Here is a 26020-nt window from a genome sequence, read left to right as displayed (position 1 = left end):
TAGTGCTTGAGTTCAGATGCCTGACCACTAATCTCAGACACTGATCTCAAAGATTACATGCACTATTTCCAAGAAAGCCTAGATGAGGAGTTGTTAAAAATCTGCCTGTGCCGTGGTTTGCCTGAAGACAGAATGCTTAGCACCAGCCCAGTACCTCAAGGGAGAGCATCCGTTCCTCCTAAATGGAAAAAGGCACCTAGAAAACCTCCTGAAAAAAGCAAAGTTGTGTGCCAAGCTATCGAGGTCCCCAACCCCCAACAAACAGGGGAGGGAAGTACCCATCATGCAAGATGCAGACAGTGAAGGAGATGACCCAATGGTAAGTGGAACCATTCTACCTTTTAAAATTGAAGGGACATTAACTGTCACACGCATGGGCTTAGAAGGGCCCATAGACATTATCATTGACACTGGTAGTTCACGGTGCCTTATCAGTCCTGAGACTGTGCATAGGCTAGGAATAGAAACAAAAATGTTAACTAACCCCACTCGATTCCAACAAGTAGATGGATCCATGATAGGGGGAAGTCAAGCTACGCAAGTCACTGAAAAAGTAAAGCTAACCATAGGGGAACACTGGGAAATAATCCAATTCTTAGTAGTCCCAAAGATGACCCAATCAGTAATCCTGGGTCTCACCTGGCTAGACAAATGGCAGCGAAACATAAGCTGGGAGGGTGGCTATAAGAGAATCAAACTAGCACTTGGTCCTGAGCCACCTCCTGAACAGGATAACAGTTAATCCTTACATATATCTGTATATCACTACTACGGTTCTATCCTATCCTCTTTTGCCTTTTAGTGTGAAATCTATCTTTGGTCTATCCATTTGTACCAGCAGTTCCAGCTGTTTTAGTATATTGAAGTGTCTTTATTTTTTAATGCCAAGGTTAATTTGTCCTTTTCTGCACAACTTGAAATTTTTTGAATAATCATCTCCTCTGATGGAACATGAGGCTGTTTCCAACATTGTGCAAAAGCCAATCTGGCCGCTGTCAAAATATGTATTATTATATATTTCACTTTTTTGGGTATTTGTTTATCAAAGATCCCTAATAGAAAGGACTCTGGTTTGAATTCGATCTGTTCTCTTGTCATTTCCTCCAGCCAATTTCTAATTTTCTGCCAATATTTTTGAGCTTCTGTACAGGACCACCACATATGGAAGAAAGTTCCCTCTTTTTTTTGCATTTCCAGCAATTCGGACTCATATTGGGGTGCAGCTTCACTAATCTCGAAGGAGGAAGGTACCATCTATAAAACGTTTTATAGGCATTTTCTTTGTATGTTACTGATTTTGTAATTTTATTATTTCTACCCCAGACCTTTTCCCATTCTGTTATGGTGATACTACATCCTATATTCCTACTCCAGGCTACCATGTTCCCTTTTACAATTTCGTCTTCTTCATTATTGACTAATTGGAAGAAAATATGGAAAAAACACTATTTAAAAATACCAATTTGGATCTCAACAATGGAGGTGATGATTCACCTTCTACTTCTAATAAATAATTCTACTTCTAATAAATAATTATAAAATTTTGTTATATTTTTTTTGCCTGATCCTAATAAAATTTTATCTAATTGCTGGAGTTTATTGTTAATTCCAAATTCTTTCTTGTCCTGTTTATATCTACTTTGAATTTGAAGATATGCCCACTGATCAATTTTTAATCCCCGATCTTGAAGTTCTTGCCACGATTTCAGATTTCCTTGCATATCCAATAGGTCCTTATATTTAATCATTTTAGTAATATCCAGATTATTTGGGTGAATCGTTGCCTCCATTGTTGAGATCCAAATTGGTATTGTTAAATAGTGTTTTTTCCGTATTTTCTTCCAATTAGTCAATAATGAATCTCTGATTCACCTGTCTGTGAAAATATTTCTGGCTAGTTTTCCCAACATTCCATAAAAAAGCATGCCACTCCCTCTGCAAGTCATGGCCTTCTAAGAATAATATTCTCTTATTGGTTAAATTCACCCATTCCTTCAACCATACAAAAGAGGCTGCACTATAATACAACTCCCAATTTGGAAGTGCCAGCCCTCTCCTGCTCTTCATATCCTGCATTTCCTTTAAGTTTATTCTAGGTTTTTTCCCTTGCCAGATGAATTTTACAGTTATTTTATTAAGTTCTTCAAAAAAAATATTTGTGTACTTTGATTGGGATCGTCTGAAATATATAGAGGAATTTTGGAAGAATATTCATTTTAATAGCAGCGATCCTGCCTAATAATGAAAGCTGCAGCTTGCCCCATGTTTCTAAATCCTTCTTTACCTGTTGCATCAATTTATCATAATTATTTTTCTTAAGTGTCTTACAATGTGCTGTCAACCATATTCCTAAGTATTTAACTTTCTTTATCACTTGTAGTCCCATAACTTCTTCTAGTTCTAATTTCTGTTTTTCTGTTAAATTTTTGGTCATTAATTTCGTTTTCTTCTTATTAATTTTTAGTCCTGCTACTGCTCCAAATTGTTCTAATTCATTCATCAATTTTTGTCCTCTTTCTATTGGTTCTTCAATGAAAAATTCATACCATCCGCAAACGCTTGCAACTTATATTCTTCTTTCTTAACCTTTAATCCTTTTATGTCTGGGTTCTGTCTAATTCGCGTTAATAATGCTTCTAGTGATAATATGAAGAGCAGGGGTGAGAGTGGGCAGCCCTGTCTGACTCCTTTTTCTATTTTTATTGGGTGGGTATATTCCCCGTTTATTATAATATTAGCCTGTTGTGTATCATAAATGGTTGTTATAATATTTTCAAATTTGGTGCCTAAATTCATATTATAATTTTTTTGGATTAAAAATTGCCAATTTAAATTATCAAAGGCCTTCTCTGCATCTAAAAACATAAGTGCAATTTGTTTTTCGGGATGGGCTTCGTAAAATTCTAAACATCTAATACTATTCTTAAGTTATTCCTGATTTGTCTGATCGGGAGAAATCCATTTTGGACTTCATGTATATGCTCATTTAACATTCTTTTTAGTCTACTTGCTATAATAGAAGTAAATATTTTGTAATCAGTATTTAACAATGAAATCGACCTATAATTTTGTATATATCGGGGATCCGAATCCTCCTTCAGGATCAGCGAAATCAATGCCCCCCTCCATGAGTCTGGCATCCTGGCTGTCTTGGCTATCATATTTTAAATCAGGGGATAGAAATGGATCCTGCTAAAGTGAAAGCTGTCCTGGATTGGCAACCCCCCCCCCCAAATCACAAACAGCTACAAAGCTTCCTTGGATTTGCACATTTCTACCGACAATTTATCCCCTCATTTTCAGAAATTGCATTACCAATAACAGAATTATTCAAAACTGGGAGGGGGAGGCAACTAAGGCAACACATGGACAACCGCTAAAATCGACTCTAGAATGCCAAAAAGCTTTTGAGTTGTTAAAAAGGCATTTCGCACAGGAACCCATTCTAAAACACGCTGACCCAGCATTGCCTTTTATAGTGCAAGCTGACGCTGGCGACGTAGCAGTGGCAGCTGTTCTATTCCAGAAAAATGATTATGGAGATCCGGAATAATGTCAGGTTTCCAAGTAATGAAATCCATGTTAAAAGAAAAATAATAAAGTCCATCTTCAAAAAGATTTCTTTTATTTAGGAAAACATCAAATTGGCAAAGTCCATGGTAATTCCGGATCTGACCCAACCTGGAATTACCCCACAATATTAGAAGTTAGAAACACCCCCCAAAAGTCACATTCTCCAATACAACGTTGCTTGATGTCATAAATCTCCACCTCCAGGGCCCCAAGCCCAGACAGCTCATTTCTCACGGGAAAGAAGATACCCTAGCCATAACATTCAGTTTATCTCCACTCCTCCCACCTTAGGAGTGTGTCAAGCCCGCAACTTTTCCCCCCATGACTACCACAGGGAAAATAAGAAAAATATATACTAAGACAAACTAAAATGGCTACACTTATGACAATTTCGGGTTTGACAGCTGGGTTATAACTCCAATTAAACCAACCATTGGCTATGATGGCTGGGTATTATGGTGATTATAATCCAAATTGATTTTTTTACATATTGTAATATAATTTATATATACATTTTGTCTTATTACATTGTGCTTTCCAATTATGCCGAGATAAAAAATTTGTCCTTAAATTTTTGCATTCTATTTCACTCACAAAGGAAAAAACATAAATATTGTCCTATTTTTGATTGAATAAATCAACATTTAATGTAAAATGCTCCAAGAAGATTCTTACCTTTTGATGCTTAATTGCATCTTTATCCCAATTCATGGCTCTTATCAATGCTATCCTAAGTATGTTAGGGCAGTGTCAGTTTCATCCTTTATGACAAAGCAATGCTGTTTGTCATTAGCAACCTTACCATCATGTGAGTCAGATATACCTCAAAAAGGAAAGGTTTTATCATAATTGTGATGTGCTAAGCAGGAGGGAAAGATATTTTACACATTGGCTTTGTTAGATTAATAATTGGAAATTCTGCTGAAGGTACAGATAGTCCTCAATTTACAATTATTTGTTTAAGGACGATCTAAAGTTACAACAACCTTGGAAAAAGTCACGTACAATGGTTAAATAATCAAAATTCAGACTCTTGGCAACTGACTCGTATTTATGATGGCTGTAGCATCTTAAGGTTATAGAATAGAATTCTTTATTGGCCAAGTGTGATTGAACACATAAGGAATTTGTCTTTGGTGCATATGCTCTTAATGTACATAAAAAGAAAAAAATACATTCATCAAGAATCATAAGATACAACACTTAGTGATAATCATAGATTACTTAATAAGCAATCAAATCATACTAGGAAACAAATAAAACAATATAAACCATAAAGATACAAGCAACAAGGTTATAATCATAAGTGTGAGGAGATAGGTAATAGGAAGGATGAGAATAATAATATATTATTAATAGCAATACAGTCTTAATAAATAGTTTGACAGTGTTGAGGGAATTGTTTAGCAGAGTGATGGCATTCGGGGGAAAATTGTCCTTGTGTCTAGTTGTTCTGGTGTGCAATGTCCTATAGCCACGATGGCGAACCTATGGCACTTCTGCCGGCACACAAAAGGTTGCCCGGAAGAGCCCCACTACGCATGCACATGCATGCCGCCACCCAACACTGATTGTTAGATATCTGGCGCGCATGTGCAGGGTCGGGGAGACACGTGCACATGCAGACGTGTAGCATGTGGGGTCTCACACACATGCGCAGAGATGCATGGTGCAGGCGGGGGGGTCACGCACACATGCGCAGGAGGTGTGGGGGTCCAGCATGCATTGCCTTCTGGGTGCTGGCATGTGAGCGTGTCAAATGCGCGCACCCAATTTTCGGCACAGGAGCCGAAAAAGGTTAGCCACTACTATCCTATAGTGTCGTTTTGAGGGTAGAAGTTGAAACAATTTATGTCCAGGATGTGAGGGGTCTGTAGATATTTTCACAGCCCTCTTTTTAACTTGTGCAGTATACAGGTCCTCAATGGAAGGCAGGTTGTTTTTTCTGCAGTCCTAATTATCCTCTGAAGTCTGTGTCTGTCTTGTTGGGTTGGAGAGCCAAACCAGAGAGCTACAGAGGTGTAGATGACAGACTCAATAATTCCTCTGCAGAACTGAATCAGCAGCTCCTTGGGCAGTTTGAGCTTTCTGAGTTGGTGCAGAAAAAACATTCTTTTTTGTGTTTTTTTGATGTTTTTGATGTTAGATGTCCATTTTGTGATCACATTTGCAGTCTTTCCAGGCGGCTTCCAATGAGTAAGATGATGAGAGAAGCTGGATTTGCTTAATGATATGTGACTCAGTTAATGGACATGATAAAAAATTATAAAATCAGGTCTGGTCAAATGATGATTTACTTAATGACTATCACTTGGCAAACAAAATTTTAGTTTCAATTGTGGTTATAAATTGAGGACTACCTATAATTCAAACTAATTCCATACAGGTTTTCCTTCTGCCTGTATACTGTAGAAAGTTAGCACCCATCCTCTCCTAGAAGAATGAAATTTTCTAGGAAATATTAAAAAGGCAAAATATTTCCCCCCAAAATAAATAAAAACCTTAAAGGAAACAGAAACAAAAGACTCAGCTCCTTGCCCCCACCAGATATTTTGGTGCCAGCTTTTCTACAAGACAAAAGACTGGGCCAGTCTATTTAAAAAACAAAAGACCTCAACTCCAGAACAATGGGATTATCTTTCAGGGCAGAGCCATTCAGCTACAATAGGAAATTGCCATTCATTGCAGCACCCAGCAAGATTCAACCAAGCCTAGGACACAGACAACCTCAGCTATGACTGCATAGCCCCATGGGAGTCTGACAGCCAGTAGGATATCCTGCCCTTGAACAGGAAGCTTTAGTGCAAGGCCCAAGAAAGAGTGTGAGTGTGAGTGTGTGTGTGTGTGTGAATCCTCCACATGGTCAGTTACCCAGGACTTCAAATCCATGTGGTCCTGTTGACCATTAAACCATCCTTCCAAACAGTCTCCATGTTTCCAGTGGTCTTTCTCCCCAGTTGGAATTGAACCCAGATGGAAATTTCTTGCAACAATACTATTAAAATTATTGTGTCTGCTTGTTTGTAATGTTCAATTGGTTGAAACAGTACATCATAGGGTAACAGAGTGTGTCCAAAATCTGGGACCCATTACTCCATTGGGATTTAAATTTTGGGAAACTGTGGCCATTTCAGCATCACTGCTGCTGCTTCAAGGCAGTCATGCTTCCATGATCTTCATTTATAATGCTCCCTACTAGTTTCCTACAAGTCAATGGGAAAGCTGCTAGCAAATCTAAACTTGATTGTTGAAACTCGCTATCAACAATCTATACGTTTAAAAAAAGTACTTTATTATGGGAAGCTGGTAAGGAGCGTCAGCAATGGGGAAGCCAGTACAAAAGATTCCAAGTTGCTCAGGTAAGTCTCCTCCATCCATTAAACCTCTTTGTGCTCACATCACACTGGTCTTTTGTGCATCCCTGCAGCACCCACTACTGTATGCCCTTCCTAATCTATGCAACATCTTTCTTGCATTCCTGTGCAACTCTTCCCAATCTGGACTACACCCAGGTATATGGGTTTTCTTTTGCATCCCTGTCCACCCTTCCTCACCTGTTACGTCACCATGCCTTCATCCCAACCCACATGGCATATTTCATGCACCTTGTGCATGCTTTCTTACCCATGCCACATTTCTGGGCACCCTTCATGACCTACACTCCCATTTGCTCTTCCTGGTTCAGACAGAACTTCCTGCACACACCCTTCCTGATGTGCATGATGCCCCTGAGCAGGGGTGGACTGCTGGGGGTTCGGGAGAGCCCCTAGCTAAGATTCTATGTAGTTTGGAGAACCCCTAATCTCACTCATGGTTGGCCCCACCCTGCCCAGGAGTCTCCACGTGGCCCGTTTTGGATGCAGGTAAGTGCAGGGTGCGCATGGAGGCTCAGGGAGGGCGAAAAACTGGCCACCCAGAAGTTCGGGAAGGCTGGATATGGCCCATTTCCGGTTTCCAGAGAACCTCCAGAGGCCAGGGAGGCCATTTTCACCATCCCCGAGGCTCAAGGAAAGCCTCCAGACCCCAAAGAGGGCAAAAATTCCCCTCCCCGCCATGCTGCAAGAGGCCAATTAGGCCACGCCCACCATAGCCATGCCCACCCAGCAACTGGGCAGAGAACTCATTGCTAAAAATTTTGAAGTCCACCCCACCCTTGAGCATCCTTATTGACTTTCACTGCATCCTCATGCACCTCTCACTCCCCCATCCACACTCACCTGCCCATTGGCTTCAACTTGCAACTACCTGCCAGCTTCCTTAAGGAAAAGAGAGGAGACTTTACCTGAGGGTCATGAGGAAGAGAAAATAGTGGATGCCTATATTACATGTGAAAGAAAAGTGACCAAATAGGTGACAGGTTGTCTAGTAATTATTAAATTCCACATTCTAAAATCTCAATTGTTTAAGCTGGAAATGAAGAAAGAGAACGATTTAATAACTTCAGGAACCAATTTTGGATATTGATATAATTCTTACAAAAACTATATTTTCAATTCTATGAACCAAATCTAGTCCCATATTTTCCATCATTCTGGAAGCTATATGTATACAAGTGGGCCTGGACTAATGACTGTTAGTTTAACAGTGATTCAAAATTATAATGGCCTCAGAAAAAAATGATTTAAAACCTGTCCTTAAAATTACCATCATATCACCCTCATGGTTTCCTGGACTACCAAATCACATGGTCAATTGATCGCAGGATGGATAAAGATGATTTCTTTTAAAAAAATAAAAAATCAGATTTTTTAAAAATGTAAATTGGATTTTTTTATTTTTATCGAATTTATTTTAATAAAATGCTTTTGGAGTAAAAATCTATCTAAATATAGTTTTCTATTTAAGATACATTAATAATTTAGTTTATTCAGAATGAAATGGAGCTTAGTTATGTAGCATGAAGCTGTATATTCTGCAGTATTTACAATTTTGGTAAACTCATTCAATGAATCCAAGCTCTGCAAGCTGAGATAACATGCACACAATTTCACAGTAACCATGAGATAAATCATAAAACAAAGTGCAGGAATATTCCTTTATCCCACTGTATGTAGACTACCAACTGTATGATTGTTTGAAGAGAAATGCATCTGTACCATCAGGCTCTAACTGTGAGGAAGAAGGGCAAGCAGTAAAAATGAAAGTGAAACACAAGCAGCTTATAAATATAATATTAAAGAGCACCTGTCATTTCAGATCCATCATGGCAGCGCCCGTTAGTGGGCATCCACTCACCTGCTGCCTGCCACGTCCCTCACCTTGTTGTGTCACTGCCGCATCACCAGCCATCCCATTAAAGTGAATGGGACTATCAGCAGGTAAGAGGAGGAGCCGCTGCAGGACAGAGATGACAGTTGCTCTTTAAAAATTATGATTTAAATTGAGTTGATTTATATCAAGCCTTTTTACTAGTGATTTAAATTGATTTGATTTAAATCAAATCCACCTTGATTGATCGTGATTTGTGACTTTTCCCGAGTGCTTCCAATAAGCAAAGTCAATAGGTTAAACCAGATTCACTTAAAGGTTGTGTAATTCACTTAATAACCATCTAAAAATGGTCATTAACTGGCATTCAGTCACATGATTATCAACTTTATGACTGCAGCAACTTAAATTCTGGTCCCAACTATGGTCATAAAAAAATATGGTCATAAAATTCCAACGTGGTTTTCACTTAAGAGTATAATAGGAATTTTAGTGAATTTGGAATATACTCTTTGTTATTAATCTTTGGCACTTTCAAACAACCAAGATTGTTTCTTTAAAAAAACAACAAAGTAGATGAATGGTGTTGAAAAACAGTTTAGGTTTCTAGTATATCAATACTATTAGCGTACTAGTTTTTGCAATTTTTGTAAATTTAAATGATCAAAAAGAGAATGTATTTTGGGATCCAATGCCACTACAAAAAAGCATCTTAACACTAACCGATCCAATCCATTGATGATAAGATTTCTCATAAATTGTTTCTGTAGAATGGCAATTATTTTACTGATTTCTTAGTTTCAGAAACTGAAAAGCAACTGGAGAGGATTAATATTATTAAATACTGCACATAAATATAAACAATACATACCATGCCCTTGTGAAGAAAAAAAATAATTAAAGTACAAAACTATGGCCTTCTAATAATAACCTTATTTTATGAGATGTGACAGACCAATCTGCCTGGATTTCTACTGTTCTGAGGCAGATTAATTCTCAATACTAATAATATGCATTTTAAATGAAATTATTATTCATATTTTTTCCCTGCTAGAAAAATGCTTACTGAAGGATAGTTTCCATTAAATTCAGAATTTATACCAAGAAAAAATCCAAGTTGAAAGGGTTTCCCCCCCTTCAATATTTAATAAAATTTGAATATTAATAATTGTAGATATCTAAAACAGAGGCAGAAAACCTCTGCAGAGGCAGGTAACCTCTGCATGTTTTGCATTAAGACTATCATAAATTCTGAGAATTCAACTATGCAAGCTAAGGCTTATGACAATTATAACATCTGCCATAATAAAGATATTATGATCATTCCATTATTATTACATGATGATTGTTCTGAGTTGTCTGACATAAAAACCATTATTTTATCAGCACAAAGCTTACTCCCACTTCAGTATTTAAGATTATTGCGCACAGAGAGAAATATCATTGGAAAATCCTATGCAAATAATTGTTTGAAAACAGTAAAATGTAAGTTTACAGTAAGTATAAATAGCATTCTAACCTTCTACATTATAAAATATTGCAATAATTGATGTAATTAAATTGTAAATTAGAGAAAACCATTAAGAATACCTTAATAGAAGGTCACAAAACATATTCTTTCATATTATATGAAATAAAACCAGAGGTTAAAATTTAAATATTCTGGAAGCATTATGCAAGCAAGAGTCACTGAGAAGCCCCCATGGCTGGAAAAATTGAATTAAGTGCAAATTGATGTCATTTCATAAAACACAAAATATTATCATTGGTGATACAAATATGCTTGCAATAATTCAAAGAAGCAGTTACTGGCAGGCAACTTGGCTGAGCTCCAAACTCATTTCATGGCTACCATTTCATGGCTTTCATTGGCTGAAATGGCTACCAAGTCATGAAGAGTTGAATGATTCAACAAAAATATATCATAAATTATTAAGTCAAAAAAATATTTTGAAGAAAACCTTACCTTTCCACTGAAGATCTCTTTTTATTAATATTAATTCAGGAGAAGTAACTAGTGCCATCTGGCTCAGGGACTTTGTTGTCACCCAAATCAAATAAAAAATAGCTGTCTAGAATAAAATTGTATTCTAAATGCCAGAGACAAGCATGAATTAAGGTAATATCTCAAGATATCTTTTTGGTGCAATTCAGCAGACCAAACAATTCCTAGAAATCTCGCTTCTAGGTAAAACAACTTCTCAGTAGACAGAAAAAAGCAATGCTGTTTTGACAGGCATTTTGCTGTCTTGGAAAGTCTAGATGCCACCTACCCAGCCAAGAATTTAAGCAATCCTGTTATACCACTCATAATGTTAATCCAGTTCTTGCCTCTTCATTTCTTACAAAGAGATTGCACAAAAACTGGTAGAATAAATCCTTGCAAAGGGATTGCCTGTTTTTGGCTCCTCCTAATGGCTCAAACCTCCACAAATGGTACATATAGAATACAATCTGAATCATTGGGTTGGAGCCAGGATCAATTCAAATCTCTACAGTGGATGAACAAGTACAGATACTCCTTGACTTAAAACAGTTCATTTAGTGACCACTGAAGTTACAACATCAATAAAAAAAAGTGATTTATGACCATTGCAGCATCCTCATGGTCATATCACCAAGATTTAGATGCTTTGCAACTGGTTTATATTATGACAATTGCAGTGTCCCCATATCATGTGAACACTTTTTGCAACCTTATGACAAGCAAAGTCAATGGGGAAGCCAGATTCATTTAACAACTGGTTTATTAATTTAACAACTGCAATAATTCACTTAAAACTATGGCAAGGAAAGTCATAACAAATATCTCACTTAGCCACAAAAACGTTGGGCTCAATTACAGTTATAAGTCAAGCACTATACAATTTATGCTCTTCTATCTCACCCAGCTAAGCCTGTACCCCAAACCAACCTAGTTATTTTAGCAGTAAAGCAAATACTCTCAAATTTAAAGATGCAGAACAAACTATACCATCAATAGTTGGTTTCTCTTTCAATATATTTGAAGCCTGACACATCCATCTTGTTTTAACTGACAGCATAGCCACTCCCATTATCAGAAAACTGAGAAAGACGGTGCCAAGTAACAAGGGTAGAGTTAAATCCATAATATACTGCTCAAATAAACTGGTTCAACTACATAAGATTTTTTTTAAAAAAATACCATTTCAAAAAAGTAAGGGTTGGCTTTGTCATGATACAATGCAAATTTTGGGAAGATATCCCAAACTATAGGAAGCTCCACTGGTACACAGCTAACCAACATTATGAGTCTGAGATTTTGGATGCTTTAACAATTCTTTCTTAGCATGATAATGCACTATCATAATGCACTTCATGATGAAGAACTTTAAGGAAGAAGTATGCCACCTTTTAATATATTAAACAAGAATGGTACCCCTTTAATATATTAAACAAGAATGGTATCCCTAGGCTTCGATATACTTTAATTGGTGCCCGCCAGGATCTCTGCCTCATTTAAATTTAGAGAAAATTAAATGGGAAGCTGCCATGCTGCAAAACCAAATAACTTTAATTTTAGAATTGTCTCTGATTCTCATAGAGACTCCATAAGCACTCCCAGAAAATAAAATAGGTGAGTTGTGAATTTTACTCTGATCAGAAAGAAATATAATAAAAATATCACATTCAGAAAGGAATGGAAGGCTTTTCTGAGCACCATTTCCCTGTGGCAGAAAGAATGTTTTTCATATTTACCATTTGCTGAAAAACAAAACAAAATAAATTGCAACACTACCAAGACTAAACCTTTTGTTTTCCATCACTGGTTCTACAGCCCACGCTGTCCAGACAGATGGTGGAATTGCTGAAAAAGCAAATACGCTGTTCATTTTTAAAAAAGCATGTAAGTGTAACAATAAATCTATTCAGTTGCCTAAATAAGCAGTGAAATCAAATTGCAAAACAACATTGAAGGTGGATAAAAAGATTAAGAGCGTTCAAAGGGGGGGGAAACAAAAATTAATCTTTAAAATTTTAATTTAATTAAAAAAATTAAAAAGGTGAACTTTCAAAAACTCATAAATTTATTATGATATAAAGTCTAATGTGAATACTAAAATATAGCCATTAATCTTTAAATATGCCTAACAACTTGTTTGATCCCATTATAAGGATGATTTTCAAGAATGTCAAGATGAAATAAACATGATTATTGCATACTGTATTTATAGAGAATGAGGTTACAAAATTTACATTTACTTTTATTTTTTGGTGATCTGGGGATACATTTACACAAAAGAGTTCATTTCCAGGAATGCTTGACAGTCTTTCTGCTACAAGTGTATAACCCCACCAAGGACTAAAGAACACTAGATGGGGCTGTACCCTTATCTCTAACCAAATTCTTCCTCAATGGAATAATAAGACCTGAAAAGTTCTAAACCCATGATGGCGAACCTATGGCACGCGTGCCAGAGGTAGCATGCAGAGCCCTCTCTATGGGCACGCGAGCCTTTGCCCCAGCTCAGCTCCGCCACACATGCTTATGCTCCCCCCCATTGGCCACCCGGTCTTCAGATCTCTGCCGTGCATGCACAGGGGGCAAGGCACATGCACGGGGCATGGGGTGCATCTGCAAGGGACATGCACATATTGCATTTTGGGGATGTGCGCTTTGGGTACTCGGTGCCAAAAAGGTTAGCCATCACTGTTCTCCCTTGTATGGTTACAAGAGTCCAGGCAAGGGTTAACTCCATCTCCTAGCTGATTGAACTGAGTCTGTCAAAGCTGTTTAGCTCCGCCTCTGTTGCTGGAACTCCCCCAGCTTTCAATTCAGTTCTTCAGCCAGGACGGACATAGATTGCCTCTCTCTTGTAGCAAATATTGCTACACCATCAAAAAAAGAAAAAAAGAAAAAAGTTTTAAAAATAGTGGCCCACTTCACAGCTGATCAGTTGAGCCACGAAGAGTTTTTTGATGCTCCGGCATGGCCAGCAGAGGCTGCGGTAGCCTTTTTGGAGCTCTGCGGTGAAGAGGCAGGCCGCGTGATTAGCAGCCTACACAAATTGGCAGGGGAATTCGGCCTGTGTCTCCAGGCCCTCCAAAGCACCTATTGCAGTCCACTGCTGGGTTTTCAGCTTCATAGAGACAGCAGGAGCCACTAAGAAGGGGGCAAGGTGCTTTGTGCCGGTGGGGAAGCTTGCTTCCTAGCACCGAGGTAAGACCTGGTTCTTCAAGCCTTTGGGCTTCTATTATCCAGGTTGGGCCCAGAAAATTTAAACTGTGAGGCCTTGGTGGGAGCTCAGTGCCAGCAGGGTGTGGTAATGTCCTGCTGAGATAACAAGGGCTGAAGAGGACTTCAGGAGTGGCCTGGAGCATTGGGGGTTGAGGTAGTTGGATTCCCCCTCCCACAACACCCGCCATTGATTCTCTTCCTTGTGTGGTGTGTAGTAGAAAGAGGGCCATTATACAGCATGGCAGAAGCCCCAAGAGGAGGCAGGGCCTCTAGGGCAGGAACACACAGCTCTACTTCCTTGGCTCTTGCTCATACAGGCAAGCCAGGAAAAAGGCCTTACCATCCAAGAAGGCCTCAAAGGCGGAGAAGAAGGACGCTTCTGGGTGTCAGAAGGCACTAGGAAAACAGATTACAAAGAGCCAGAAGGCTTCCAGTGGGAGGAGCAATAGCAATAGACATCCAAAGGGTGTCTGAGCTGTTTCCCAGCAGTGAGGATCTTCAACAAGAGGTAGATCCTGGTCCTTCTACCAGGACAAGAGCGCAGGTCTGGTCCCCAGATGGTAATGAAGGTCCTGCTATGCAGCAGTTATATTTATGGGGATCCCCAAGATTTGGCCTTTTGTTCAGAGCCTTGGAAACAGCAGACTGCCAGGCCTAGGCCAGGAGTGGAAGCAATGTTCACTCCTACAGCAGGGCCAGTGGCTTAGGGCCACTGAATCCACTGAAGAGGAAGTTCCTGTAAATATGCAAGTCATCATAGACAGGGCTATCTGGAAAGGCAAAATTGAAGGAATCCAGAGGTTTTGACATCATTCCTCGGAGGCTTCGAACATTTCTGTTATGCCATCAAGAGAACAGGTGGGGCGCTTGTCTGAAGGAGGTTGGTTCTCTACTCCAGGACCCTGGATCTCCTGATCCTTCAGTGTATGCTCATTCCTCCCTGGCAGGAGAGGGACATAAAAAAGAATCTGACCTTTCTGAGGACGAGGGTTTAGTACCTGATCAGCCGGCCTTTACTAGTCTGTTCCGTCCTACTCTATTCAAGTTATTGCTGTTTAAGGCCAGAAATACTGCCAATCTGGGTCCAGGTGCTGGTGATGGAGATTCCAGCTGGGACGCTCCTATGGAATCTGATACTCTGTTTGATGAACCAACTATTCGAGCAGAGGTTGTTCCATCTCCTAAGCTCTTCCTTACACAAACAACTAGATACTACTGCTTCAGGACCTAGTCTATCTGCTACTGATCGTAGTTTTTCAACATGGGTCTGGAACTTACCAAGAGACTGCAAGTTCCTGTGGTAGATGGACTTGTGGCAGTCTTGATGTCAGGTTCATCTGTGCCTTCTGATCCTGAGAAGGTCTTCAAGGCTGAGGACAAGAGGATTGAACAGTCATTGTAGAGAGCCCATCAAGCGGCTGCTTGGGCAGTCAAGGCATCCACGGCTGCCTCTTTTTTCACTAGAGCCTTTCTCAGATGGTTGCGACAACTGCAGGATAGGCTTCCAATTTCAGATATTAGAGCTCACCAGGATATTAATAAGCTGGTTGTGGATGCAGAATTTATTGCAGATGCTACTCTTCATGGAGCCAGATTTGCAACTAAGGCCATGGCTGCTTCTGTGGCAGCTAGGCGTATGTGCCGACTTCAACATTGGCAGGCAGATGGCAGGAGAAAGTGGAAGTTGGTCTCAAACCCAGTTCAAGAGGACCGTCTGTTTGGAGAAGCCTTGGATCCTCTATTCATGGAGTCAAGGGATAAGAGGAAGGTGTTACTGGCCCTCTACAAAAGAGCAGAGTCTCACCCTGCTGCATACTTCAGACAACCATCCTTTCGGTCTGAGCCAGGTCCCAGTTTTCAACTGTCTCAAAGGCCTCCTTATCACCATCCTTATCAACCTCAAGATCAAGCAGGCAAGGGCAGGCAACAATATTTGGGCAAACAGCCCTTTCGAGGAGGAAGTTATCCATTCCGTTGCCAATGCTAACTATATCTCCAGCCTATATCTCTAACTATATCTCCAACTATATCTCTAACTATATCTCCATCAGTGGCTGTTTGGCCAGCCTTGCTGACAGATGGGAGGAGATTACTTTACATGCCTGGGTGTTAAATAAGGTGAGGTCGGGCCTTTTCCTAAAGTTCTGCTCCACTTCCCTGAGGTTTTTCATTTCATGTCCTATTTCCGGGGCAAGGTAAGGAGGGAGCTCGTGGAGTCTGCCATCCAACACTTGCTCGATCTCCGGGCCATCCAGAGAGTTCCCGTAAGTCAACAAGGACAGGGATTTTATTCAAGACATTTTGTAATTCCCAAGGCCTCAGGTGGGGTGGGGGGGTGGGGGCAATTCTAGATTTGAAATGGCTCAATAGATACCTCATTTATCAGTGTTTTAAAATGCCGTCCCTCCAGACTATTCTGGAGAGCATTAGGGAGGGCAATTTCCTCACCTCTATTGATTTGACAGAGGCCTATCTCCATATTCCTATCTGCCATTCACATCGATTCTTCGTTTTTGTTATGAAGGGTGCCATTTTCAGTATCATGCCCTCCCATTTGGGTTATCCTCTGCCCCTAGGATTTTAATTAAAGCGTTAAAGGCCCTGGCAGTGCACCTTCGCGCTGTTTCAGTCTGTCTACAATGTTATTTGGATGATATATTAATATTATCAGCCTCATGATTGGAGGCAAGACATGACTTGCCGACTACGATCACGGTCTTGCAGAACCATGGTTTTTCAATAAATATCAAAAAAAGTCAATTTATTCCTTCCACTGGTTTACTTCATTTAGGAGCCACTACAGATACTATACCTTGCCAGATTTTTCTTTCTCAGGACCATCAAGAGAGTTTGCAAGCTTTAGCAAACTGTATCCAGAGAGAGGGATCCTCCCCTCTGGCTCGCCTTTTCAACTATTGGGCAAGATAGTAGCCACTCTTTATTCAGGGTCAGGGACCCCAGGGAGGTGACACAATCTTTTCGACGGTGGCTCTCCAAGTCCATCTCTAATGGTTACTTCTTCAAGGAAACGGACAGGGTCACCATTATGACAGATGCCAGTCTCTCAGGTTGGGGCGCTCACTTGTTGTCCCAGATGGCACAGGGTCTATGATCAGCAGAAGAACAGGCTCACATCAATTGGCTGGAGCTCAGGGCAGACTGACTGGCTCTTCAACATTTTCAACAGTTTGTGGAAGGAGCACATGTCCTCGTGATGATGGACAATGTGGCTGCCAAAGCCCATATAAAATAGGTAGGGGGGTACCAGTTCCCAGTCTCTCATGTTAGAAGTGGAAGCCTTGGGCAGATGGGCAGACAAACACCTGTTGTCCATCCGGGCAGACCATATTTCTGGCAGCGACAATGTGTAGGTAGACTGGCTCAGTAGGGCCATGACAGACTATGCAGAGTGGAGGCTGCATCCTTCCCTTTTTCTTGAGCTGACTCAAAAATTCAGTCGACCTTTGATGGACCTGTTTGCCACACCAGGCAATGCGCAGTTGCCATGTTTTTCAACAGGTTCATCACCCCAGGGGCAGTGGGGACCAACATGCTCTGCAGCAGATGGCCTCCAGGTCCGTTGTATGTCTTCCCTCCTCCTGTTCAAACTCAAGGGTGCCTAGGTCTGGCCTAGGGGGTTGCCCTAGAAATAGCGAAGGACCAGCCTACAGTGGCTCTGCCAGCAAAAACGAAGCTCAGGAAGGCTGCACGTTACCTTCCCGAGCTCCATTTTAGCTGACAGAACACTGTAGGAGGTCACTGCAGCCAAAAACAGAGTTCAGGAGGGCTGCAAGCATTTGATCACACACTTTGCCTTCCTGCACACACCATGAGCAACCTGGCCAAGAAGAGTGAAGCAGCACTGGGTTGGAGGGTCCATGTGCCCTGGGAGCTTGAGGGCCGGGCTGGGCACTTGCCTTCTGCTGCCTAGGGCTCTAGACAGCCTGTGCCACCATCTGGGGTCATCTGCATGGCATGAGAGAGATGAGGAGGCTCCCCTGGAGGATAAGGGTTTGGTGCTCTCCCTGGTCTCGTCTTCCTCTGCTGGAAATAATGGATCACACACAGCACCCGGGCCACTATAGGCACTCCTGACATGAGTGGTGTTGAACTGGCCAGACCCACCATGTGTCAAGGTTCCAAGTGATACATCCCATTCAATAAGAATTCCAAGGCAGGCATATTCCTCAAAGAACATTTTATTGGGATGTATCAAATTGACACAGACTTGGTGGAAAACAGGGTCTATGTTGCCACCATTTTTATATCCAATTAAAAGTAAAACTTTGTCACTCCCCCACAGTCTCCAGTCCAATAGCTAGGTGACTTCAGTCTCCACATTTCAAACACCTGCACAAACTTCCTTGATTTCTAGGATAAAGAATTTTATTTAGGCTACAACTCCCCATCTATCTCTATATCACCCTCCTTGGGCCCTTAGTTCCAGGCTGTGTCACCCCTGGAGCAATGAGAAGAGAAACCTCCTTAGAGGAAACCTATGAAGAGAAAATGGCCACAGTTAGGCCAGCTTCAGGTTGACAGGTTGCCCTCCCCCCCAATTGAAGGTTTCCTGCAAGAAAAATCACAGGGAGGTTAATTGGAGGTCTCCCTAACCTCCTCTCTCCCCACAAGAGCCCCTTTGGCTTATGGGGGTACTTATCATGGAACTGTTTCACCAATCTGCCTTCACCTTCCAACTTTTCACTCAGTAGGCTTCAGAGAGAGAGAGAGAGCATTCTTTCCAATACACTAAATATAGCAATTGCCCTCTGTGTACTATGGATTCTAAGATTCTTTTTATTTCAAAGGGAATTTTCCCTTCAATTACAAGTGGTTTGGGAGCTGCTCAATCTATTGGCCTAAGCTGCAAACTCACTGCTGGCTTAAGTAAGCTACAGTGGAAAAGAGGATGCACTTTCCCTAGCAGCTGGCGAAGTCTTAATTGTCAGAAAGGTCCACAATTAAATCCATGGCAATTTCCTCCCATGGTCAGGACGGATCTGCCACATTGGAGAAGACTTGAGGTCTTCCCTGGTCTCTTTTTCATGGTTGCACAAGTGGCACAGCTTTTCATATAGTCCTCAATGTCTTTCTTCATTTTTGACCACCAAAATTGTCTCCTGGCGAGATGCAGCGTTTTTAAATAATTGAAATGCCCAATTGGTTTAGAGTCATGGCTTTTTTGAAGTATTTGAAGCCATAGGCTATGGGGCACGTAGATGCTGGGTCCCTTTCATGCCAGTCTGACTTTGAGGGTTAGTGCTCCTTTATTCTTTTTGTATCAGGGGTTTGTTAATAGTTCATTCTTTAAGTTTTGGGTCATGTCATCCCCTCTGTGGGTTTTTGTCTGGTTTGTGACCATATGATGGCTTGTCCTACTGGTTGGGGAGGGGGAAATCATTGCGTGGATTACTTCCGGTGGCTTGCTGTTGAATTGTGGTTTTCTGGACAGGGCATCGGCGAGTAGATTCTTCCCTCTCTGAATGTACTTTAGTTCAAAGTTAAACCATTTGAAATATTGTGCCCAGCGAACCTGCTTTGGGTGGAGTTTTTTGTTTTATTTACCACTTCTAAGTTTTTGTGGCCAGTCCAGACTTCAAATGGTACTTGACTGCTCTCCAAAAAATGTCTCCAGGTTAGCAATGCCCATCTGTCTGCATATGCTTCTTTCTCCCATACTGCCCACCTCCTTTTGGTGTCAGGCAGTTTTTTGGAAGTGTAAGCTCATGGTTGTCGATCTCCACTTGCATTTCTTTGGAGCAGGACAGCAGCAATCGTGACATTGCTGGCGTCTGCTTGCACTACAAAAGGCCATAGTGTTTGAGGGTGGGTTCCTCAGTAAAGAGTCTTTTTAATATCTCAACCACCCACTGACATTCCAAAGTCCAGTTTATGGGGTGGCTAGGACAGGGTTTCTGCTCCCCCCCCCCCCAGTTTTTAGTAGTTCTCTTATGGACAAGGCTAGAAGTTAGCAAACCCTAGGAAGCTTTGAAGTTGTCTGTAAGCATGAGGGGGCTGCCAGTCTAGTTCTGCTTTGACTTTTGCCGGGTCCATTTCTATCCCCTCGTTTGCCCAGGTAGTGCAGAGCGGTCTTGTGGAACTTGCATTTTGACAGCTTGACATATAGCTTTGCTGCGAGTAGTTTTTTCAGGACTTGGCACACTAGCTTCACATGTTCCTCTATTGTTTCACTAAATATAAGAATATCATGCAAATAGACAAGGACCCCTTTATAAAGGTGCTCATGTAGCACCTTGTTGATTAATTGCATGAAGATGGTAGGGGGCCTTTGTAACCCAAACAACATCAAGTTAAATTGGAAGCTGCCTAATGGGCAGTTTTCCATTCATCTCCTTCTCTAGTTCTGAGTCAGTAGTATGCCTCCCGCAGGTCTAGTTTGATGAATACCTTCCCGTTGGCCAGGTGGGACAATATGTCCTTTATTAGTGGCAGTGGGTAAGTGTTTTCCACACATACTGCATTTATTCCTCTTAAATCCATGCAGAGGCTCAACCCATCTTCTCTTTGAACAAGATGGGGCAGCTACCATAGATTTTGCTGGTTATATGCACTTTCATTTCCTTGGGAGTCATAGAATATGTTTTTGGTTTTGGTAGTTTAGCCCCCGGCATAAACTGTATTGTGCAGTCTGTGGGTCGGTGGGAGGATACAATATTTCATTCCTCTTTGCTAAATACCTCTGCTAAGTCCCGGTATTTTCTTGAAATCTGGGGAGTCCCCGGGAGCTGCTCTGCTATTATGGCAGCTTTCTCTTCGTGATTAGTGTCACTCAGCCGCTGGCAGACTTCCCTCTCTATTAAGGTTGGGGGGGCGGGTCTGAACCCAAAGCCAATTTCAATTTTTGGTAACCCCCTTCCCAGGTGATCGTTGAGCCAAGCCAATCCCAGTATGGTGGACTCTGTCATTTTTGGCACCACTATGAACTGGATTAGCTCCCAGTGGTACTCTATCTCTAGTTTGATGGGTTTAGTGACATGCATACCTGGGTTCCCTCCTATTAGCTCAAACTGTATGGGGTTTGCTAGGAGTCTCATCTTTATGCCCAGCTTAGCGACTGTGGAAGAACTGATAAAGCAGCAAGTGCAGCCCATGTCTATGATGGCTTCTATTTTCCCTTGGGTCATGTTCCTAGCACCACTAAATTCAACTTAATTGTTAAAGCACGGATGATCACTTACAATTGGATCATCCTCACTATTGTCATTGCTGTCACTGCTTGCCAGTGATGAGACCTCAGGGACCTGAGTTCTCTCTTCCCCTTTTTCTTGCGTGGGGGGAGAGACCTCAATGGCTTGCTGGGCAAAATTCCCCTTTTCCATAGTTCTGCGCTGCTCTTTGCTTTTGCAGAATAAGTTTGGCCTCTTGCTTGTGGCACAGCAGCTAGTGCTAGGCATTCAGATGCCCGGTGGCCTTCTTGTCCACACCAGAAGCATTTTATGGGCATCGTAGAGGTCTCTTTGAGTGGCTCCTCCACTTGGCATAGGCTGGCTTGCCGTCCCAGTTGTCTCTTAGGCTTCCTCTCTGGGTCTCCTTCTGATGTCGCCATAGTTCTAGGTCCATTACTACAGCCGTCTAGTACCAGTCGTGGATGCAATCTGGGATTCCCTGACAAAGGCAGATTTGGAGCAGTTTCTTGTCCAGACCTTCTTTAAAGTAATGGACCAGCATCAGTTCCAATCACCACCTCAGCTTCCCGGTGATTCTTCGGAATTCCTAGACATATTCCTTGACTGGACGGTCTCTCTGTCTGATTTTCTTGATTTCTGTCTCTGTTTCTTGGCTATGGAATATGTCCTCAAATCAGTCCTTAATTCCTGCAGAAAATGGTCAACATTTTCCAGCTCAGTGGCCCCCTTGTCATAAATTTGGGTCACCCATTCCAACACTGCCACCTCCAGGTTGACAGTGAGGGTGGAAACAATTTCTCAGTCATCTTGGTAGCTGTCCCCAGAGGAGTTAATGTGAGTCCAAGCTCGGTTTAAGAAAAAGGTCAACTTATCCGGGCTGCCATTGAACACCACTCGAAAGCACAGTGGAGCTTTCCCCCTGGGCCACAGAATGTTGGTTGCATCACAACTGGTGGGGCTGTGCCTGGACCTGGACCCAGCCTTGTCCAGGTAGTAGGCCCAGCTAGGAGCATCTCCCCAGCCAATGGCAGTCATGACTGATCTAGCGGCCTGGGCTGATCTTCGGCACCTGGGTGAGTTCCAATAGGAACTGGAGCTCGACCAAGCTGATAGCAGCTGAGGAGGGCTGGTAGCTCGGGTCATCAGAAGAGACGACTAATCCTTCTTGGGCAGACTTGGTTGCATCCCAGGTTGTACTGAATGCAGGGCTTGAGGTATCACACCCTGAGTAGACCAGTCCCTCTGCACGGGAAATGTAAAAGTCAGCTGGCCCAGGACAGTTATCATGTGACTGGTTCACTTCTGCTGGCCAATGCTGCTGAGATGCATCTGCTCAAATCTTTCAGACAGTCTCTCCAGGGTTTGGCTGCAAGTCTGGTATTTCCATTCTCCCGATTCATTTGAATTCAGAGTTACTGTTAACTTCCACTCCAGGATCATTGTTCTCGCCTCCCTCATGGATGTGATCAGTTTCTCCCTTATCTTACCCTGAGAGGCTAGTTTGGACTCTAGGTCCTCCTTTGCTCTGTAAAGCTCAGAAGCTGGCAGGTTGATTTGCTCCTCAGCCCAGGTCCCCAGTTGGTGTTTGACTTCAGCTGTGGCCGCTCGCTTGGGCATCGAGGGGAATGTCAGGCGCTCCTCAATTCCCCCATAGGTTCCGCCAGCGTCCATCGCTTATCCAGTTTTTTCCTTTATCTTCCCTGAGTCTTTTCTATTGCCCGCATAGACTGGGTAAGCACCCTGAGCTTGGGACCCCGGACAGCAACTCCAGTTTGGAGCCTTAGAGTTTTCAGGGCCAGTTTAATGTAAAGGTTCCAAGTAATACATCCCATTCAATAAGAACTCAGAAGCAGGCATATTACTCAAGGAACATTTTATTGGGACATGTCAAACTGGCATAGAGTTGGTGGAAAACTGGCTCTAAATTCCCACCAGTTTTACACCCAATTAAAAGTAAAATCACTTACTCTCAGAGTTTCCAATCACATGGTCCAATCAGCATGTATTCCAGTTGCTAGGTGACCTCATTCTCCATCTTTTGAACACCTGCAGAAATGTCCTTGATTCCCAGGGGAATTTTATTTAGGCTATAACATCCCAGCTATCTCTATACCCACCTTCCTGGCTTCTTAGTTCCAGGCTGTGTCACCCCTGAAACAATGCAAAGAGAGACCTCCTTAGAGCAAAGCTAAAGAGAAAATGGCCACAGTTAGGCCAGCTTCAGGGTTGACACCTGGCCAAACCCACCCGGCCCCCTGAAGTCAAACACAACCCTGATGCGGCCATCCATGAAATTGAGTTTGACACCCCTGGATTAGACTGATAAATCCTTAAACAAATGGCTAGTTTATATTATTATGAAAAAAAGTTGTGATTTGATGCTAATGCCCTATTTTACTGCAACAGTGTGTCGGAAGTCTATGCTTCTTTTTTCTAACCTTTCTTCACTTTTCTCCCCCTACCTTCTTCCCATTGTTTTCCTAATTTCTTTCATATTTTGTATCTTATTTTATCCTATATCTCAATAAAAATGTTAATGAGATAAAAAAGGAAGGTTTCTTCTGATCCACCCAGAGGTGATATTCAGCAGGTTCTGAACAGTTCCGGAGAACCGGTAGCGGAAATTTTGAGTAGTTCAGAGAACCGGCAAATACCACTTCTGACTCGACATTTTACAGTATCCTTCCCCTGCCATGCCTACCAAGCCTTACCCACAGAACCAGTAGTAAAAAAAATTGAATCCCATCACTGGATCTATCCATGGAACGACTGCAGTAAATCAGTCAGTACACCTGATAAGGAAGAAACAGTGCCGTTCTGTGTGCAGATATGGGATAACCCAAAAAGATACAATAATGACACAGCTTGGTTAAATGAGATGAATAAAAATAAAAAAGCACTTGAAATGAAAGTAGTAGTAATAACAATAGAAACTGTAGAGTAGTGTGTAAGAAAGATCAAGAATTGGTCAGAATTAGGTGAAGATGAACTGCATGTTTTTTGGTTGAAACATCTAACTGATCTACTTCTGGGAAGATGGCCAACTGAAATACACAACCAGGGAGGGATCTCTGAAGGATTTTCCCCTGGAAAATCTTTTCAATTGAAAGGACTGGCATTCCTTCAGTTTTCCTGACCCATGGTCAGGGTGAGTCGAAGAACTTATTTATTTTATTTGTCAAGCATGTATTAGATAACAGATATAATTAAAACATGATTATGATTACATGAAATGGGTATGAATAAAAAGGGACATTAGGACAGGGATGATAGGCCCATTGGTGTGCTTATGCACACCCCTTGGAATCGTCCAAATACAGCTGAAACCTGGCAAATGGCTTCTGGAGTTTGACTCCAAAGCTGTGTGCATGCCAAAAGCTGGGGGGAGGGGCTACAATCTGTTCAGGGTTGAAGAAGCCACCATTTTGAAATTCACCTTTCAAACGGACAGTAAGTTGTGTCTTTCTCTTCTTAATCACCTTCAAGAACTGTTCATCTTTTCTAAGTCAAGTTGAAAAGAGGCTCTGTTTAGTCACAGCTTGCTACACTTTTTTGAAAACCTGCACCATTTTAGGAATTTCTTTTTGTGTTAAATAATAAGAAAGAAGGCAAGGCAAAATAAGGAAATGTGGAGAAGGGGAAAAAAGCCTTGGAGCCCTTTCGGGTTCCTTCAGCCTTGTCCTTTGGCTTGGGGCTGTAATAGGAAGCCATCTGATCTGGGGCTGCTGGGCTTAGAGAGCGTGACGGCCTGCAAGCTGTCTCCTCAACTCTCCTGACAGCGCAGTTACCATTTTGTGATTTAGCCATTTTTAACTCCAGTGCTGTTATTCCAGAGTTACCACCAATTACTCTGCAGTCTTTCCTGTCAGTTTCCTATCTAAATCGACTCTCCCTACCTGCCTGTCACTCTGCTGATCTTTGCTGCAGTCTTCTACCCCTTTTAATGCTACCGTGATTAATTTCGGCATCTGCAACGGCCATTTGAAGCCACTGAGAGCCTCACCAAGCCAAAGTGCGGAGAAGTGGTGTGGATGGTGTTTCAACACACCTCCCGCAACCAGTACCTCAGAACGTTGTAGATCGGCCCTCAGCTGATCTGACATCCGACAGCCTGGGCCGAAGGCCCGACCACACTGCCTTTGACAGCTGTCAAAATGGTAGACCGGTTACTTTTTGCAATAGTATTCAGGATTGGTGATTTTTTTCCTATTTTCCAAATTAATTCTTTAAGATTTTTGGATTTTACTAGGAGAAGACATTAACATGTCATCCAGCTAGCTGACTCAGTCAATTTCTGGGAGGTCCCTAGCAACAGAGGAAGTGTCCTCAGAGTTTTGACAGACTCAGTCCAATCAGCAGCGGAGACTGATCACCCAATTCTGAATGCTATCTCCACCACAATGGAGAAAGGGATGGTTTTTATAGTAGATTTACCTGAGAGTGAGAGGCACACAGTCATTTCGACTGTAGTGGATTTATTTTCCAAACAAGCTCATTTTGTTACATGCCCAGGACTACCATCAGCCAGGAAGTTATTCCAAAATGTTTGTGAATCATATATATAGATTGCATGGAGTGCCTCGCAGAATCATTTCAGATAGAGGGGTTCAGTTTACTGCAAAATTCTGGAGAGAATTTATAAAAGCAATTGGATCCTCTCAAGGTCTAAGCTCAGGATTTCATGCAGAAACTAATGGCTTAGGTGAAAAAACTAACCAAATTATTGGACAATATTTAAGATGTTATGTAAATTATCAACAAATTAACTGGGCTGAATTGCTGCCATTTGCAGAGGTTGCTTATAATAATGCTGTACATGGCAGTACTGGGTTAACACCTTAACAAATTAATACTGGAATGGAGTTCGTTCCCATGCCTGAATTGCTGAGTG

At 41.7% G+C, this 26020-nt stretch overlaps 1 protein-coding gene across 5 annotated transcripts in view; it reads right to left on the bottom strand.

Moving 5' to 3' along the window:
• The window catches only part of TRAK1 (trafficking kinesin protein 1), a 289447-nt gene that overhangs the window by 175909 nt on the left and 87518 nt on the right, over positions 1 to 26020 (bottom strand). The window contains exon 1 of one of the 5 annotated variants that reach the window (XM_087947779.1): positions 23247 to 23266. The exons of 2 other annotated variants lie outside the window; for them this stretch is intronic. The gene's annotated coding sequence lies outside the window, so the exon portion shown is untranslated. Of the gene's footprint in view, positions 1 to 7790; positions 7835 to 23096; positions 23226 to 23246; positions 23267 to 26020 lie in introns of those variants that run through there. 2 more of the 5 variants (XM_087947774.1, XM_087947775.1) reach the window with 2 other exon arrangements.

Source organism: Notechis scutatus, chromosome Z (assembly GCF_049901735.1).
Source record: "Notechis scutatus isolate UNSWTSFEM ecotype Mainland chromosome Z, rNotScu1.2, whole genome shotgun sequence".
Lineage (NCBI taxonomy): Eukaryota > Metazoa > Chordata > Lepidosauria > Squamata > Elapidae > Notechis > Notechis scutatus.
This window is presented reverse-complemented; position numbering and strand designations above follow the sequence as displayed.